This window comes from Carassius gibelio, chromosome A8 (assembly GCF_023724105.1).
Source record: "Carassius gibelio isolate Cgi1373 ecotype wild population from Czech Republic chromosome A8, carGib1.2-hapl.c, whole genome shotgun sequence".
Lineage (NCBI taxonomy): Eukaryota > Metazoa > Chordata > Actinopteri > Cypriniformes > Cyprinidae > Carassius > Carassius gibelio.
Genome location: NC_068378.1, coordinates 11,812,368 through 11,826,524, shown reverse-complemented (window position 1 = coordinate 11,826,524; position 14,157 = coordinate 11,812,368). Strand labels below are relative to the sequence as shown.

At 40.7% G+C, this 14,157-nt stretch overlaps 1 protein-coding gene across 2 annotated transcripts in view; it reads right to left on the bottom strand.

Annotated features, from left to right (window-relative positions):
• LOC128018468 (calsenilin) overlaps positions 1–14,157 on the bottom strand; it is a 57,947-nt gene that overhangs the window by 17,502 nt on the left and 26,288 nt on the right. The gene's annotated exons all lie outside the window — the stretch shown is intronic.

Sequence of the window (14,157 nt, the reverse complement as noted above, 5' to 3'; positions counted from 1 at the left end):
AAGAATCTAAACGGTAATCTCAAATCATCTGTGGAGAGAAATAAAAAGACAAATCAGGTATAGAAAGAGAAACTCCTTTATTTTCATCTGTGTGTTCATGCTCAGCATTTTTAGACACACATCGAGTTGAGACAGCCACAGGGTCTCCTTTTATTACTTCCTGAAGCAACTCTCCCTCAGACAAAACCATGGGAGATGAAGACACATTGAGCCAAACCCGGTCTCTAAAATATGATGAACACACTCAGTTGGTAAAACAGGACGAAATTCTTCCACTACTTCATCAGTCACTAAATCAGAGTGAACTCTACCTTATGTAAAGGATCTGTTAGTGTATTCAAACCCATTCCTCCAACTAACACACTATCACCAATTCAGATTGTGAATAAAATGGCAAAATGCACTATAAAATATAAGAAACCACAGCTCCTGTATCACACAGAATTTTAATAGGAATTTCCACTGCTCCATCCAGTAAAGACACTCGACCTTCTGTAATGAAAGGAGCATAAGTGGACAAACAATAATTAGGAAGTTTAATCTCAGACGCAACATCACTTGAAGAAGTCAACAAAAATGGCCATGGCAGCATGCTTAAATTTCACATCCAGTGTCCCTTTACATGACAATAATTACACGTTTTAGAAGAATCAAATTTGCTTTGAAGAAACAAGACCACATTGTGAAGTAGTATGATTTATATATGATTTAATCTTTTCAATTATGATCAACAAACAACAAGCGATGCACACCAACACCTAACATGTCATCTTAAATCAATAGGTCTGACCTGGAATTTTCTTACATAACCTAATTCCTTGTTGATATGTTTCCAGCACATATACAATTTCAATACAGCAGATTTTACAGTGTCATAATTTTTCCATTCATCAGTATTTTACCAACTAACATGCACTGCAGCAATAACACACAGACCAACCTTGCATTTCAGCGACGCGTTCAAAGAGAGTAAAAAATACTTCTGGATAATTTTTATTGAATTCAGGAATAAGTTTTAATTTAATGCAGCGGAAAACTTCCACAAACACCAGACTCTACTGAGCTGTCTATATCCACCTTACCTTCTATTAACAGTTTGAATTTCAAATACTCCAAATACCTGTCGGGTCTCGGGGCTAATCACCCGTCTTTTTGGTGTGTGTGTGTGTGTGTGTGTGTATTTGTGTGTGTTTGGATCGCTTGTCAGCTCACCGCGTCTACCTGTTTGAGTTTTTCCCGCCCTCCTTGTTTCTGTGTTGTGAACCTTAATTGCTCGCCACCTGTTCCCTATGTTCTTCTAATTTTTTCCCTTTATCATTCCCTGTGTTTCTCTGTCTATTGTCAGACTGTTATTACTCGTATCAAGAGCTCCGATCTTCTAGCTGTTCTTGGCACTCACCTTGTCGTGTCTTGTCCTCAGGCTCCAGTGTGTTTAGCTGATTTATCTGCCCCCTGTTCTTACAAAGCGCAGAGCTCTTGGAAGCTTCCAGTCCTCATCACTCCAGTCTCAGCGGACATACGAATTACTGTGGAACGTTACTCATCGGCTTTGATTCATATGCTTCGACTATTCATCCAGTCACTACGAGTAATCCAGTGAACGTGACTCATCTGCTCTGCCTCCTCTGCTTTAAATAAAGCCTTGTGTAAACCCGCATTTGAATCCTGCCCATTTCTCCTGACATAACAGTCTGACCAGATCATGGATTCAGTGGGATCTGATCCACTCCGCTCGGCTCTCGATCAGCAGGGAGTCTTGTTAGGACAGCATGCCACCCAGCTCGGCACCACCGCGCGGGATGTGGACGCTCTCACTGCCCGAGTCTCCGAGCTCCTCGCACGGGTGGACGGTCTTCAGCGAGAGGCAACGAGCGGGTCCGTTCTTCACACCGGTATGTCGCACGAGCCTGAACCTCATGCCAACAATCCACCGGTCTATGATGGCGATCCTAACGCCTGTCAAGCGTTCCTCTCCCAATGCTCGCTGGTGTTCGCCAAAGTTGCGTACGTCCTTACACTTCTTTCAGGCCGTGCCCGCAAATGGGGGATTGCCGTTTGGAGATCGCGGGCTTCCTGTTGTGCTACCTTCACAGATTTCAGTCAAGAGATGGCAAAATTATTTGATCGCTCAGCTCAGGGAGGCAGCGGCCCAGTTATGGCGTCTGACTCAGGGGAGGAGCTCTGTCACAGATTACGCCATCCAGTTCAAGACTTTAGCCGCAGCGTGTGGCTGGAATGAGAGCGCGCTGCGTGCTCGTTTTCTTGAGGGGTTGGATTTCGCCATTTCAGATGAACTCGCGGCCATAGAGCTCCCGCGGGAATTGGATAATCTCATTAATCTCGCGCTCCGTATTGAGGGCCATCTCAGCCGCCGCCGCAAACAACAGCAAATTCCTGCTCCGTGACGCCACCTAGAGTCCTCTTCAGCCAGTTCAGCCGGCCGACAGCCCTAGAAGGAGGAGCCCATGCAGTTGGGTCGTTTACGGCTTACACCTCAACAGAAGCAGGAGCGTCTGTCGTCGGGGGCGTGTCTATACTGCGGCGGGGGAGGTCACTTCGCTCTTCAATGTCCGTTAAAGGGCCAGGGTCCACCAGTGAGGCGGAGCGTCCTGGTGGGCACGGTTCTTAGTTCAAGCTCTCCTGCAGCACGGACTCAGCTGCCGTTCCAACTCTCTGTCTAGAGTGAATCTCATGCTGGACTCGCCCTGGTGGATTCAGGGGCTGAGGGGAACTTCCTTGATGCTGCTTCTGCTCAACGTTGGAGAATACCGCTTATTCCTTTGGTTAGTCCCGTATCAGCATGGTCGTTTGCTGGCCGTCCCTTTACCACCATCAATCACATCACCCCCAAGATCACCTCCATATTGCTGACAGCCATATGGAGCTGATTGAGCTGTTTATTATTGATTCCCCTAAGGCTCCTTTAATTCTGGGACACCCGTGGCTACATAAACACAATCCACACATTGACTGGGTCAACAATTCTGTGTTAGCCTGGAGTCAGTCTTGTCACGTGTCATGTTTGGGTGCTGTTTTTCCTCCTGTCTCTGTGTCTTGTCTTCCTCAGGAGGATCCCTCTGACCTGTCCGGTGTTCCTGCGGAGTACCATGATCTTCGGGCGGTCTTCAGTAAGGCCCGGGCCACCTCGCTACCCCCGCATCGCCCCTAAGACTGTGCCATTGATCTTCTCCCGGGCTCTTCTCCGCCTAAGGGTCGTTTATATTCCCTTTCGGGTCCTGAGAGAGAGGCCATGGACAAGTATATATGTGAGTCACTTCAAGCTGGGCTCATCCGCCATTCCTCCTCTCCCGCTGGTGCAGGTTTTTCTTTGTTCAGAAGAAGGACGGCTCCCTACGTCCCTGTATTGATTACAGAGGTTTGAATGACATTACTATTAAGAACAGGTACCCCCTACGAGTACTTGGTTCTTCCCCCTTTAGGGGAAGTCGTGGCCTAATGGTTAGAGCGTCAGACTCCCAATCGAAGGGTTGTGAGTTCGAGTCTCGGGCCGGACGGAATTGTGGGTGGGGGGAGTGCATGTACAGTTCTCTCTCCACCTTCAATACCACGACTTAGGTGCCCTTGAGCAAGGCATCGAACCCCCAACTGCTCCCCGGGCGCCGTAGCATAAATGGCTGCCCACTGCTCTGGGTGTGTGCTCACAGTGTGTGTGTGTGTTCACTGCTCTGTGTGTGTGCATTTCGGATGGGTTAAATGCAGAGCACAAATTCTGAGTATGGGTCACCATACTTGGCTGAATGTCACTTTCACTCACTTTCACTCACTTACCAATGATCCAGCCGTTTTCAAGGGACTCGTCAACAGCGTGTTGGGTGACATGATCAATCAATTTGTCTTCGTGTATTTGGATGATATCTTGATTTTCTCCCCTTCTCTCCAATTACACACCCAGCATGTCAGACGGGTTCTCCAGCGGTTACTAGAGAATCAGTTGTTTGTCAAGGCGGAGAAGTGCGAATTCCATGCTGAGTCAGTTACGTTCCTTGGCCACATTATTTCTACGGAGGGGATCAAGCCAGATCCCGCTAAGATTGAAGCTGTCGCCCAGTGGCCGGTCCCTGATTCCCGGAAGGCTCTGCAGCGATTCCTGGGTTTTGCTTCATTGTTGAGGTTGATGCTTCGGACGTCGGGGTTGGCGCAGTTCTATCTCAGCGTTCCCTCCACGATGGGAAGCTCCACCCTTGTGCATTCTTCTCTTGTCGTCTCAGCCCTGCAGAACGCACCTGGGAGAAAATCAGGAGGATTTTGATCCAAACCTCTGGCCGAACCAAGACCGCAGCTGATCGTCGCCGGTCCTCTCCTCCTGCCTATGTGTGTGGTCAGCGGGTTTGGCTTTCTACCAAGGATCTGCCTCTCCGGGCGCCTTCTCGTAAGCTGGCACCCAGATTCATTGGGCCATTCCGCATCACCAAGGTGGTTAGTCCGGTGGCGATCAGGCTCAATCTCTGTCCAACTTTTGGTCGGGTTCAACCGGTGTTTCATGTTTCTAGGGTCAAGCCGGTGTTCTCTTCCCCCCCTAATCCTGCTCGTAGTCGGCCCACCCCCCCGCCCCCTCGTCTTGTGTACAATACCTGCTTTTTTCAATTGTTGTTTCATCCTTTCATGGTCCATTTGTAACAATAACTCTTTTTTTTTGTTGATCAAAGGTTAAAGCACACTGTGAAGTAGATAAGCTTTGCACCTGCACATCTTGAGTTTGCTCCATTCCTGCTGGTAAAATCCCCTTTTCAATCAACTTATTTTTCAACTCAATTTTAATACTACTTTATTTTAATTTCTTATCACTAATTTGTATTTTATAATGCTCTGCGATTCTTAAAAGATGCTCTTTTGTGCATTTATCCATTGAAGTATATAAAGGTGATTGAACAAATTTTACAACATCAGCTATAAAAACTTCACAGACTGTAAGCAAATAATTGTGCAGTCTTGAGTCACAAGTCCAAGTCGAGACTCAAGTCATTTAATGGCTTGCTAAAAAAATCTTATTCAGAATCCTCATTGACTGAAATATTCCTATTTATGAAGCTGTTTTATAGGCTATAGACAAAATATATATTCTATGATATACTTTGTAAAAAAAAAAGAAGAAATAAAATAAAAGGTGCGGTTATTGTACATCCAGCCTGCTATTTTAATCCATTAACATACTCCAAAAAAAAAGAAAAGTAAAAAAAAAAGACTCAGATACTTAAAAGCATTATCTAAAAACAATGTAGCTACAATAATCAAACCATTGAGCAGAAAAGAAAGATAACTAGTTTCAACCAGCTAACAACTATTTTCCCAATTATAATTACATTATCCTTTTGAAATGTTCTTAGCCTACAGATTAACAATGCTAAATGTAGATCAGAAACGTCTTGTGACATCTGGTTTGAAGAGTCAGAGTTATAGGTTGGAGATAGACAAATAAGTAGCATGAAAAATAATTGTATTTGCAGAATTGTGGTTTTCTGCTTTGTTTTATTGTTTCTGCTGTTGCGTCTTCTGCAGCCAGTGTTGCCAGATTGGATGGGTTCCCGCCCAAATGGTCTTCTTTTGGTAACATCAGACATGCATTGGGCAGGTTGATAACATTTGGGCTGCTTTTTGATACAACTGGAGGGTTTTTTTCAGATTCCACACTTGTACGATACTTAAAATAAATAAAATATTTCAGTGTGAAAGACACTTTGGACAGATGATGGAATGTATTGTATCATTTGCGCATGCTTTTAAAACTGGGAGACTGCTTTCTGTGAGCTCGCGCCCAAAGTGCATGCACATAAAGAGCCACATCTGAAAGTGTGCGACTACAAAATGAAGTCGTGTTGCACCTTATTGCATGTAAGCGGCCAAATACATACAAAATTATGTCAAAATGCCCATCTTGATGAGTATTCACGTAAACAGTCAATTTATACTAAACAGTGTTTATACATATGCAATTAAGTTAATATAAACAGCAGAGACACAACACTTGTGTAACAGTTAGATCTGTGCATGGGGTCTTAGAGACAGCATCCTAAACAAACCTAAGTAATACCCTAACTCCCCCCTCAAATGAAAATATCCCACCCATAAGAGCCACCTAAAGAAGAAAATCCCCGCATTTTCCAAAATGAATTTCAGGCCTGTATCTATATATTCGTCTAAACATCTATCCATGTGTTCTTGTGTCTCCTACGTTCCCCGTGTGATTGAATTATTAAAGACTGTGGTTTTGGAAAATTTGTTTACCCATTCCTTACTCTCAGAGTAAAATGTGACACATACATTCCTATAAACTCAAGAATTCTGTATTTCAGACTGACAACCCGAAATATCTTGATCTTTTCCTAACAGACTTAATATTACAGTGTCATCAGAATATTTGATAATATATTTATTCTTATTTCTACTAACAATCATTTGTAAAGTGAACAAAATGGTAGAACATACGCAACCTTAACGACACCACGCTGCGGCAGACGGAGACGCTGAAGAGGGACTTCAGGAGCCTGACTGAGACGGTTCGCAGCACGACGCCCGCGGCGACGATCGTCGTGTCAGGACCACTGCCCACATATCCACGAGGACACGAAAGGTTCAGTAGACTTGTTGCTTTAAATGAATGGTTGTTGTCATGGTGTAAAGAACAGAAACTGTTATTTGTTAATAGTTGGAATCTTTTCTTGGAGCGTCCTAGGCTGTCTCACACTGATGGCCTGCACCCCAGCAGAGTCGGAGCGGAGCTGCTCTCTGAAAACATCTCCAGGACACATTGCTCCATGTGACTAGTAAGACAATTCTCAAATAACTATTATGATGACTTTTGTTCCACCCGCTTAAATGATAAAAGTACTTGCGCTGTACAATCTATTAAGACTGTGTCTGTTCCCCGAATAGTGAGGTCAAAATGTAAATTTAATGTAGGATCTAAAAAAAATCTTATCGTGATTAAACCAGAAACATGTAAGGTAAATGAACAAAAACAATTTTTTTAAAGTTTGGGATCATAAATATTAGATCACTTACACCCAAAGCAGTTATTGTAAATGAAATGATCACAAATAATAGTTTTGATGTACTCTGCTTGACTGAAACCTGGCTAAAACCAAATGATTTTTTTGGTCTAAATGAGTCCACTCCAACAAACTATTGTTATAAGCATGAGCCCCGTCAGACTGGTCGTGGAGGAGGTGTTGTAACAACATAGTGATATTCTCAATGTTACTTAGAAAACAGGATACACTTATTCATTTAGCTGACGCTTTTATCCAAAGCAACTTACAATTGCTATATATGTCAGAGGACACATGCCTCTAGAGCAACTAGGGGTTAAGTGTCTTGCTCAGGGACACATTGGTGTTTCACAGTGAATTCGAACCCGGGTCTCTCACACCAAAGGCATGTGGCTTATCCACTGCGCCAACACCACCCCCTGGTTTAACTAATTCGATACAGGTTTAACTCATTCAAAGTACTTCTGCTTAATGTTACACTGTCAGACATGCAAAATAAATCTAATGTATCTCTTGCTCTGGCTACTGTGTATAGACCACCAGGGCCGTATACAGAATTCCTAAAAGAATTTACAGATTTCCTCTCAGACCTTTTGGTTACAGTTGATAAGGCGCTAATCATGGGAGACTTTAATATTCACATTGATAATACAAATTATACATTAGGACTTGCGTTTACTGACCTAATAAACTCTTTTGGAGTCAAGCAAAATGTCACCGGGCCCACTTATCGTTTTAATCATACACTAGATTTAATTATATCACATGGAATCGATCTTACTGATATTGATATCGTTTACAGACCATTTCCTTGTATTGTGCATGCTACATATCAATTATATTAACTATATGGCTCAGCTTTACCGTCTGGGCAGAACTATTGTTCCAGTCACCAAAGACAGATTCACAAATAACCTGCCTGATCTATCTCAACTGCTATTTGTACCCAAAAATACACATGAACTAAACGAAATGACTGACAACATGGGCACTGTTTTCTCTAATACATTAGAAGCTGTTGCCCCTGTTCCACCAACGTTTAATAGTAATGACTTTATGAATTTCTCTACTGATAAAATAGATAACATTAGAAATACAATAGCGAATGTAGATTCTACAGCGTCTAATACTTCAGTTTCATCCATTGCACCCAAAGATAAACGGCAATGCTTTACAACAGGACAGGAAGAGCTAAACAAACTTATCACTGTATCTAAACCAACAACATGTTTATTAGATCCTGTACCCACTAAATTACTGAAAGAGTTTTTTACCTGTAGCCGAAGAACTGCTTCTCAATATCATTAACTCGTCGTTATCTTTAGGTCACGTCCCTAAACCATTCAAGCTGGCGGTTATCAAGCCTCTTATTAAGAAATCAAAACTAGATCCTAGTGAACTAGCAAATTATAGGCCTATTTCAAATCTTCCATTTATGTCTAAAATTTTAGAAAAAGTTGTGTCTGCTCAATTGAGCTCCTTCCTGCAAAAAATGATCTGTATGAAGAATTTCAGTCAGGTTTTAGGCCCCACCATAGCACAGAAACTGCACTTGTTAAAATTACAAATGACCTGCTTCTTGCGTCAGATCAAGGCTGCATCTCATTTCTAGTTTTACTTGATCTTAGTGCTGCGTTCGACACCATAGATCATGACATACTCATAGATCAATTACAAAACTATACAGGTATTCAAGGACAGGCTCTAGATGGTTTAGATCCTAACTGTCTGATCACTACCATTTTGTTTATTTAAATGGGGAATCATCTCATTTATCACCAGTAAAATATAGAGTGCAACAAGGATCCGTCCTAGGTCCCCTTCTGTTTTCAATATACATGTTGCCCCTTGGTAATATTATTAGAAAATACGGAATTAGCTTCCACTGTTATGCTGATGGTACTCAGCTATGTATCTCAACGAGACCAGATGAAACTTCGAAATTATCTAAGCTAACAGAGTGTGTTAAAAATGTAAAGATTGGATGACCAATATTTTTTTCCAATTAAATTCGGATAAGACAGAGATATTAATTATAATATCTCTATCACTAAAGGAGATAGAGATTTTTCACATTTGGCTCCCAAACTCTGGAATAGCCTTCCTGATAATGTTTGGGTTTCAGAAGCACCCCCTATGTTTAAATCTAGATAAAAAGTCGCCAAGCACTCAAACAATGTATCTCTTAAATTGTGAGTGTAGTTGCATCTGATCAAATGCGCATTCATATTCTTTAGCTTGGGTTAAACTAATAAATGTTACTTTGTTGGAACAGCAGCTACGCTAATGATGTCTCTCTTTTTTTTTATGTTTTGCCACGGGATTTACATCAAGATTTACACAAGCTCCAGTCTGGATCCAGAACACCTGAGAAGAGATGATGCTGACCTTCAGAGGACCTCAGATGATGCTAACCCTGAATCAACAAACAGAACTAACAAATATTGCTACAAGTGTGACTGCATCATATAATAATGATTAATTATTAATAATATTAATAATGTTAATAGTCTGGCTGACTATGTCTTGTATTAATTTTTCAAAAAATCCTGTCATACAAGCACAAACTGACAGTCACCACTTATAAGCTACTACTAAATATTGTAGAAGCATAATTTTCTGTAAAGTTGCTTTGTAACAATTTTTATTGTAAAAAGCTCTATACAAATAAACTTGAATTGAACCTTGAATTGGGCACCAGTTCTAATAGATTTAATATCAGAAAGTGTATTGTTTACTTGTTCTTACTGAGTCTGATTTAAGAAAGAAAAAAGCCACTTAATAATAAAATGGTTAACATAACTCCTTACAAGCTTTTAGCCAGGAGTAACTGTGGCTGAAGTGTGTTAAAAGCTGAGCTAAAATCTACAAAAAGTAGGCTTGCATATGAATTAGAGATTTCTAAATGAAGATGTGTGACAGTGTAGCATCAACAGTCCCCCTCCCCTCCCTGAAAGCAACCTGTAATGGATCTAATAGTGTTTTTACATTACATTTCAGTCTGTAGCAAATATAGTCCATTATCATCTCCGTAGCTGCATTCAAATCTGTGTCATGGAATACTGACCAGTCAGTACTTAGAAAACATACTTTTAATGCTTCTACATTTCCTTCGTCCCATATAGTATACTGTCTTGACCAGAGGCTTGTTATTTTTTAAAAACAGTTCTATACTGAATCTGGTCTACATTTTATTGCTATTTGACTGTGGTTCATCCAATCAAAATTTAGATTGCTTTATAGCTAAAATGTGCAGACGGACATCTTAGAGTACTTGACCATTTCCAATGCATTATTTATTGCATTATATGTTATCTAAATATTTAAATAAAATACTAAATGAAAGTGTTACATTGACAGCCTAGATATAGCCCATACATTTATTTTCCAAAGACTTAAGAAAAATATGCTACTTCTATGTGGGTAGTTGACAAATAATGTCAAGATATTTTTTTTTCTTTTTTTTTTTTTGTTACGTCAAGAAAGTGTATAAGTGCTATATTTTAAGTGACAAGTTAACATTTTGTTTTCATCATTTTTCTAAATGAATAATTATCTCCATTTAGTTCAAAAACAGTATGCATAAAAAAATAGAAAACAAAACGATGGTTTCGATACCGCTTTACTTCATCTGACCTACATTCTGCATTTCATCCTTGCTTGTTTTATTTAATATAGTCAAATTGAAAAAATAAACACAATGGGCACATGAAAAAAAGTTTTCTAGTCATTTTACTATAAAAGTAATGCTGTAATCTGTCCAATTTACACCAAAGTGAACTTGAAGTGACACAACACAGACAGCTCAAAGACAGTGCTGTTCTGAAGAGCATTACCTGAGCGCTGATAGCGAGCCATACTGTGATGACAATCAGCCAGGAAGCTGGGTCTCGAGAAACGCCGACGCACTTCTAAAGAGAGCGCAGCCATCACGCTCCCCATAATAGACTGCTACAGATACCACACCAGATTCGTTAAAAACGTCAACCACAATGATCATGAACCAGCTTTTCTCCAAAAAAACAGATGACTACCTCTCTCTCTCTCTCTGTCTCTCTCTCTCTCTCTGTGTGTGTGTGTGTGTCAGTGTGTATCAAAAAGCACATTGGGCAGTCTGTTTGGTGACTATGGGTCAAACATTCAGATACAGATACATGTGAGGGAGAAAGACACTTCAAAGATCCAGTGCTACGATGACCTTTCACTTAAAACACAACGCACATGAATACACATGAATAAAACATATATGATTCAAGACAGACCAAAGCATCTTTTAAAAAAAGTGCATAAGCTGTTTTTTAGAGCCTGTATGTAAAATTTAAGACAGGGCTCTTTAACGGTGATACGGCTGGGGGCCTGTTGATTATTGTTTGAATGTAATTATTTTATCAATCCATGAATTCAAGTTATATTTATTCATGACAAATTAAATGTATAGTTTATTAGTGTTGTATAGTTTACATATCATTAATTAAATACAGAAAATTCAATAGTATTCATGTTTTTTTTTTTTTTCAAAAGTCTCTTCTGTTCTCCAAGACTGCCTTTTTTGTTTAAAATACAGCAAATACAGTAATGCTGTATAATAATATTACAATTCAAATAAATTTTCTATTTGAACATATTTTATTTAATTAATTGATTGTTGTGATGGCAATTACTCCAGTCAAGTTTGTATTATCTATGTACCATTATAGTTTATGTCATATTTTAAATGAGCTTTTATTATATTTTTAGTTTTCTTTTTTAATTTTAGTTGAGGTTTAAATAATTTTGTTGTGTATGTGAGTGTGTTTGTGTGTGTATGTGTGCTCTTGTTTTTGTGACATATCAGAACACAACTTTGTATAATGACATGGGTATGACACAGGTATTGGATGTCCCCACTTTTCACAAAAACAAACGTGTGTGTGTGTGTGTGTGTTTTTTTTTTTTACTGATATTTATTTTTAGTTTTTATTTTTTTTTGTATTTTGTAACACTGTTTAGGTTTATTATTTGTATATATTTTTTTTTTTCACTTCCAGTTTTTATTTATTTCCTATTTTTCACCTTAAATTTATTTCACTCATTTGTCAGTGCAACATTTTTACTTGTTTTCTTTTTTAGTTTACATTTTTCATCTAATATTTATATTTTATTTATTGATTTATGTATTTATTTATTTATTTTTCATTTGATTTCAGCTGTTTCGAACCAAAATGAATTTATAGTTAATTTTTAGTTAACAATATTAATCCTGCTCCAGTCTTCATGTTGGGATTGTAAAAGAGGCAAAATAAAAAACCAAGTTGTTCTTGCCCATGAACTGCCCGGCTATGGCAGCATGAGAGGCTGTGATAGCCGCAACATAGACTTTAAGGTTAGAGGGAGTATGGCCCCTATCCATTATGTCTTGGAGGAAGGACAATATCTAAGATAAGTGCTGAAAACCGACCATTTAAAACTATAGAGGCACCTTGTCAATGGAGCTCTAGCCTGCAATATGGTATTAATGACGTTCTCTGGGAGTTCTACCGACTTCCATCGAGAGGCCATACATGAAGTGCCCACAGTTCAGGTGTGGGGTGCCATATCATTTCGTTCGCTTGAGAGAGGAGGTCCCGTCTCTAGGAGATTGGCCACGGATCCGCTAGCGACAGTTGGGACAAGTTGTGACAAACAATCTGGCTATCGAACGCCCGATAGCCTGGGCAGTGGCATTAGTAGCGCTCAGGGCCAGGTCCGTAGCACTGCACAACTCCTGAAATGTGGCCTTAGCGAAGAAGGGTGCAGCCCTCTGGGGAGGGGCCTGGCAGTGTCCTGGCAGAAACCATTAATCTAGTCGGCTGCATGAGGGCTCCTCGGGCACAGACCATTCCAGAAGTCCTGGCGTTGACTGGCTGGTTAGGTCAAGCCCTACAGTACCAATCCTCGGCGTCTAAGGCCGCTATTGACATGCTGTCATCTAGAGGCTCGTCTTCGGAGCCACCGGATGAAACCAGGTTATTCGTGCTGGCAGAAGAATGCTGGTCAAGGAGGGAGAAACGGACAGGCGAAAATTATCTCTGAAAAGAGACAGATGCATGCGCGCCTTGGGCCGACATGAGCTCGATCTCATCCGAGCGCTGGGATCCTCTGCCCCACTCTTTCTTCCTCACAGGCTCCTGGGAGGAGAGAAAGGGATGGTGTGAGGGGCGGAGTCACTTCCTGAAAAGAAAGTTATCCGTGAGCGCAGAGAGGCCAGACTCATATCCATGAAATGTGGACAGGTCATGTCGATCTGCACGGCCTCAGTGTTGGACTTTTCCAGGCATCACACGCACTCATCGTGCCGATCATCAGGTTCCATAGCCATTTAGGTGGCGATGGTAGGTTACATGAATGGCGCAAAATAAAGCGTACTTTTGTTTCATTAGCACATTAATGACACTGTCGTGATGTTGAGAGAGGTGCGAGATAAAAAATAAAGCACATTAATTGGAATGATTTTATCGTGTGTGTGATTTATAACGGGCACGGGTTGGGTAACGGGCCAAAAATGAACAGGTCTGGGCGGGTACGGATTTAATTTTTATATTATCATGGGTGACGGGTCGGATCTGGTGTGTGAACTTTGCGAGTACGGGCGGGCGCGGGTCTCCAAAAATGGACCCGTGCAGGACTCTACCATAGGCTAGCGCTGCTTATATAGCCACGCCGCCATTGGTTCGTTTCTAGTGAACTCTACGAACCAATGGTCGTGCAGTTTCACTGCGTGATTGAAAAAGGCTTCAGAAGTCAGAGAAAAAGGACTTTTCCCCATAGCAGTACAAGTGTAGTATCGAAAGAGAACTAATACTTTTCAGGATTGTTGAAGAATAGAAAGTTCAAAAGAACAGCACACAGAAAAAGAACAGCATATAGTATAGAAATGTTTGCAAAGTTCTAAAGATTTTTATTGTCACTTATCAATTCAATGCAACTTTGCTTAATAACTTAATTTCATAATATATAAATAACTAAAAATAAATAAATAAAATACAAATCTTAATTACCCCAATTTTTTGAAATTCTTGGTGTCAGTAGTGTGTAGTGTAATGGACTGCTCTGTCCACTGTGAGGCACTAGACGCTTGTGATACTTTCACTACAGTCACATACAATGTCCTCCTGGTTGTTGACCTGACTGA